Source organism: Mauremys mutica, chromosome 3 (assembly GCF_020497125.1).
Source record: "Mauremys mutica isolate MM-2020 ecotype Southern chromosome 3, ASM2049712v1, whole genome shotgun sequence".
NCBI classification, from domain to species: domain Eukaryota; kingdom Metazoa; phylum Chordata; order Testudines; family Geoemydidae; genus Mauremys; species Mauremys mutica.
In genome coordinates, this window is record NC_059074.1 from 76,173,835 (window position 1) to 76,179,517 (window position 5,683).

Consider the following 5,683-nt stretch of genomic DNA (forward strand, 5'->3'; position numbering starts at 1 on the left):
GTTTGGGGCTGCCATGGGGCCAGAGCTATGCGTGGGGATCTATAGGCTGCCACAGCAGTAAGCCAAGAATTCCCGAGCACCAGGAACAGCGATAAACGCCAGCTGATCATGCTCAGTGACAGCGTGGCTAAGTACAGCGCAAAGGCGCAGGGACACCCCCGCCCCTCCGCTCGGGGCTACTGCAGGCTCGCAGCACGGCTGGAGTCACAGGGAGCATGAGAAACCTTGGCCCTGCTGTTGACACGTTGCAGTAGCGAGAAATAAATGTTCCGTCTGCAGCCAGGATCGCCAGCCCGCCTCCACGCGGATCTCATAGGAAAGGAGAAGGGGGCAAGCGAGGAGCCCGGTTGTATGGGGAGCAGTCATGCGGGGCGGGCATGTGGGGCGGGGGGAGGGAGGAAGGGAGGGGAGTGGCGGTGGTGTTGGAGACTCTGGGTTTGGGAGCTCGGTGTGTGGGGGCAGGTGGGAAGCTGGTTCTCGCAGCTCCATTGGGTGTATTGTGGCGGCGGGGGGCGGTTGAGGATCCCCAACGTGTGTGTGGAGCCAGTCAGGGGGTGGATGCCCTGGTTGATTGATTCTTCTTTTGTTTCTAGGTAAGATACTTGGAGCAAGGAAGCAAACTGCTGGAGACCTAGCTCAAAGCCCTGCGGTGACCTGAGAGATCTGTGTCGAGAGCCGCTGCTGGAGCTCTGCAGAGCCGCGGACCTTAGGAAAGGGCAAAGGGCAATAACCCTACTCTACAGCCTGGCCTGCTGTAGCAGAACACACTAGCTTGCCACAGCCACTGGGGAGCACCACAGCAAGCCACACCGTCCTACCCCATCTGTCTGTCCGTATCCACCTGTTGTCCTTCTTATACTGTACATAGATTGTGAGCCATTTGGAACAGGGCGTGTCTGTTTGTTCACCACCTAGAGTAACCCACACACCTCCTGGGTGTGGTGTTCTGTCCCCTGGGGGGCGGGGGAGAGGTGTCTGCTCGACAGCCTTAGCTAACAGGCAGTTGGCTTTTAGCTCATGCAGTAGAGGCTCATGAGACACACACCCACCAGGTTCAATCCCACCCCTGGTGGACTGGGGTCTGTCGCTGTAACACTAGCACAATGGGGTCAGTGGTCTTGGTCCATGACTCTGGCTCCTATGCACTACAGTAATCAGGGGTGGCTCCAGGCCCCAGCACGCCAAGCGTGTGCTTGGGGCGGAATGCCGCGAGGGGCGCTCTGCCGGTCGCCGGGAGGGTGGCAGGCAGCTCCGGTGGATCTCCCGCAGGCGTCCCTGTGGAGGGTCCGCTGGTCCCACGGCTTCGGTGGAGCATCCGCAGGCACGCCTGTGGGAGGTCCACCGGAGTCGCGGGACCAGCAGACCCTCCGCAGGCACGTCTGTGGGAGGTCCACCGGAGCCGTGGGACCGGCGACCAGTGTGCCGCCGTGCTTGGGGCCGCGAAATGGCTAGAGCCGCCCCTGACAGTAATACATACAAGGGTGCACCACACCCAGGCAGGACAACAACAAAGTGCTCCACCCAGGACCATACTATACCATGCCTGTGTGTCCCACCCACACAAGAACATGTCACAATGGTGCCACACTCACAGCAATGCACCACAGAATGCCACCGTGTAAAATGCCCAGGAAAATATGCCCTGTCACCACACAACAGTGCTTCTTCACACAGTATTATAGGATGAAACACCACACTAGAACATGCTACAGGACAGTTGATACACCACAGGTACAACACACACAGGATCTCCCATATACAAAGGACACTACAGTGCTTTGCACCATCCTGACTGCACCATCACCACTGGAGATAAAGTGGGGCCCACTCATCCCTCAGTATGTCACAGGCCACATACTGCACCACTGCTTTTCCCGTGGCTTGGGTATCAAAGGATTCAGTCCTTGAAAAGTCTATTAGCAGTGGCTTCCAAGGAAGCTGTGGCCAACCAGAAGCCTTATGATGGTGCCTTTGAAGGGAGGAAGAAAGCCGAGACAAACATGGAAGCTTTTAGCCCTATAGGACTGAGTTTATAATTAAGAAAAGCAGTTGCAGTTGATGGAATGCAAACTATACTCTGCATTGATCCTATCGTGCACTGAAACAATACCCCGATTTGGGATCATTCTCATCCTGATATTAGTGCGACCCGAAGCCAGCCGTCCTGGCGACACAAAATGGCAGAGGAGAGAAAGGGGGTGGAGGAAGAGAGAGAAAATTGTTTATGAAGATTATTTCATCTGTTCAGCCATTCTGTCACATACGTTTTATTTCACAGTGTGCTGTGCAATCAGAGGAAACCATTCTATACCTACAGAGTGGAGTTCGAAAAGCTAGTATTGGTGTTAAATGTGAAATCCGTTGCTAGATCTTTATTTTATATGTATGCCTATTTATGTATTTAGTTAATTGAAGGATGTGGAGGCTGCCACTTCAGCTCGCATCTCCCTGGAGAAACGGCTGGATAATCTGGAGGCTGAAATTGCATTCCTGCAGAGAGTACACAGTGAGGTTAGGTTTAGAGTTTTGTACGTCTATTTGTTTTAAACATCACTTTCCAATCTTTCTGTTCTGGAAGCTCTGCAGAAGTATCGTATTATTTACCATGTACTGTGTGTGTATTCCTGTCAGAACAGGAAATCGAAGATTTGATGAAACAGAGCTACAGTGCTTCAGCGTGTGTTGATGTCTCCTGCTCAATCCCAGACCTGGCTCCTGCTCTGAGGGACATTCAGATGGAGTCTGAAGGAATTGCAGCCAAGAACCTGCAGGTAAAATTATACTTCAGCGGATCTGCAAAATGAAATTATCTGTCAGCCTTTGCTGATAAAAAATCCTTGTTCATGACAAACATGTTTAATATATATATATTAATATATATATATATTCTGCAATATATATATATATATTTACTATACCATCTCTAGAAACAAACATCCATAATATAGACACATATCTTCATAAGAGAAATATTTCTCCTACTACACATCCCACAAAAGGCATAGAAAGGCGTGGAGGGAGAGTCTACTTTCAATGGCTGTACATTGCAAGATTAATTTTAAAATTACAAGCAATGTTTGCTTATTTACTTACACTTATCTATAGCCCTCCATAAAATAGTTGGCAATATTCCCATTACTTTAAATATATTTATGTATTAATAAAATAACTGAAACACATTTTTTCTTTCATAGCTGACTATAAACATTCATGTTTGCCATATTCTGTTTAATTTCCCCTCAGGAAATAGACGAGTGATACAAAACCAGATTTCTTGACTTTAATCAACCTTCCACAAAACATGCCGAGAATGTGAGACGTTTCAGGGAAGAAATAGGGAACTGCAAAAGAAGTGTAAGTGGATTTGAAAACCCCTTCCAGCTTATGTTATGTCACTTCTAATGCAACCCTTTGTTCTGATTTCACTAAGTTAGGTAATGTGACAGTCGTCTGATATATTTTCCAGTAATGGTGGTCTTTTAGGCTATGTGCAGGGAGGGAGGTGGACTGGAGTAGCGGTGTCTCTATATATGACCCCATGCCAAACCGGTAGAAAGCATACACGAATAATATTTTATATAACTTCGGCTACTTATTAATTCCCACATCTGAAATCAACGTGTAGGTCGGTTCAGATCATCTGAAAAAATGACTGATGGGGTTAGAGGACAATTAGTTTGCAATAGAACATGTCTTGTTTGGAAGAAGACTTCTAAAGACAGACAGCTCCTTGGTGTGGAGTCTAGGTGCCATTCGGGGTAGATTTATTAAGCTGTGAAAAACACAGTGAAGTAGCAGTTGCTAGTGAAGTCCGCACTTTAATTTCCAGCATAAGGACAAATACTAAGGTACGTGTCAGAGACTGGGGTGTTATTAAAAGTCATTGTTTTACATATCGATAGATCCCTTTGACAGGTCGGGTCAGGATACAAAGTCCAAACCTCCTCCCTAACTCACATTTAAAATGAATCAAGCTGCAAACCTCCAACACAATAATTTATTATTTCAAAGGATTTTCATTTCTGGGCCCCAGAGACTCTTGCACTTTATTTACCCCACCACCTCCCAGTAAAACTTTTGCAACAGACAAAAATGCAATACCACATTTCAAGTCAATGCATTTTCTTTTGATTTCCACATATTTTGGCCAGATAGGAACATATTCAATTTCCCCGAGGCTTAGGTACATTTATATTAAGTGTATGTTTGATACAAAGAGGGTGTGCCCAGTTCTAGCATAGAATATGGGGGATGCAGACATGCAGGATTCAGTGCAGCACAAACTATTCATATTGAGCAGGTATTTACATTGGCCTCAACCTCTTCGTTGCAGGTGAGATTCATTTTGCAGAGGATTTTTTTTCAGTATGATGCAGCTTTATTAAATTTGAAATCTGTGGTGGCAATGGAAATTTTTCTCATTTCTGTCCCAAACCATTCCAGTTCTTGGGATACTTGTGGAGGTAAAAGACAAGATTCCAAGGCTCAAAGCCTGGCCCCATTAAGTCTATGGGAATTTTGCCTGTGACTTCAGTGAGGCCAGGATTTTATGGCAGGAGTGAACAGATCGGTGATTTCGCATTGCACTCTTCTGGTGCTACAGATTAAGCCCCTTAAAACAGAAATGCAGCATTAGGGATTCAGATCAAGGAAATACAAGAGAAATATATCGAAGTGACTGAAGGATTACAGGCAAACTACAATTCGTAGGTTTTAATTTGATTTAATTTTTTCCCTCTTTGCAAATATTGAATTAAGCCAATAGGTAAATCAGGCCAATCTAAAGTTATCCTGAATTTTAATTATTAGGAGCCACCTTTTGGAGTAGGCAGTCACTAGACTTAAATACACGTCCTCTGGCTGCCTTGTAGATCTTTGAAAAGCAGAAAACCTGGCACACCTTTCTCTGCCCTGACTTATCTTTGCTAGTCCTTTCTGCAGTTAAGAATTCTTTACACAGTAACCTTTGCAGAGCTCATTCCGGCATATTAACACCCTAGATCGGCTTTTGATTAATTGATCTCTCTGGATACGATCGGACGAAAGATGTGTGTTGATCTTTTCAGGAGAAAACACAAACACTGCAAGAGGAACTGAAAGCAATGAAGGAGAAAATCGCCCTCCATCTGTGTGACTAGCAAAATCTCCTGCACGTGAAAAAATGGCTTTGGACGTTGAGATCGCCACATATAAGTTATGATGCTGTTGAAGAAGGGGATTTATGCCAGATTCACACGCGATCCTCGGTCTCTCTTTTGTGCTTTCTTTAGCTTTCGGGGTCTCCTTCGTTTCATAGTCACTCTCAATGCTACGGTGCTTTTTGTTTTTTTAAGGAAGCTGACTGAAAGTGAGGATAGAAGAACTGGTGACCTCTTTGAGTGGGCTACATCTCATAGGCAGGATGACAGGCCACGGGCAGGGCAATACCATTGAAAGCATTGCCGAAGGTCAGGCTGTAGATACCACCCCCAGCAAACCTGTGCTTATCAGGGAAAGGAGTCATTTGCACCGGGATAGGGACCGATAGGAAAACATATGACAAAAATGCTAGGGAATAAAATAACCCTTAAAATTCACAGGGATGGAGGAAATTGTGTGTAATTACTGGGACTCAAACTACTTCAGCATAATATTTTATCTCACAAGCCTAAGGAAGATACTGATGTAACCATGTCGCGAGAAT

General features: G+C 46.0%; 1 pseudogene; it reads left to right on the forward strand.

Annotated features, from left to right (window-relative positions):
• The first annotated feature begins 558 nt into the window (after nt 1-558).
• Nucleotides 559-5,194, forward strand: LOC123366646 (annotated as a pseudogene).
• Nucleotides 5,195-5,683: the final 489 nt, after the last annotated feature.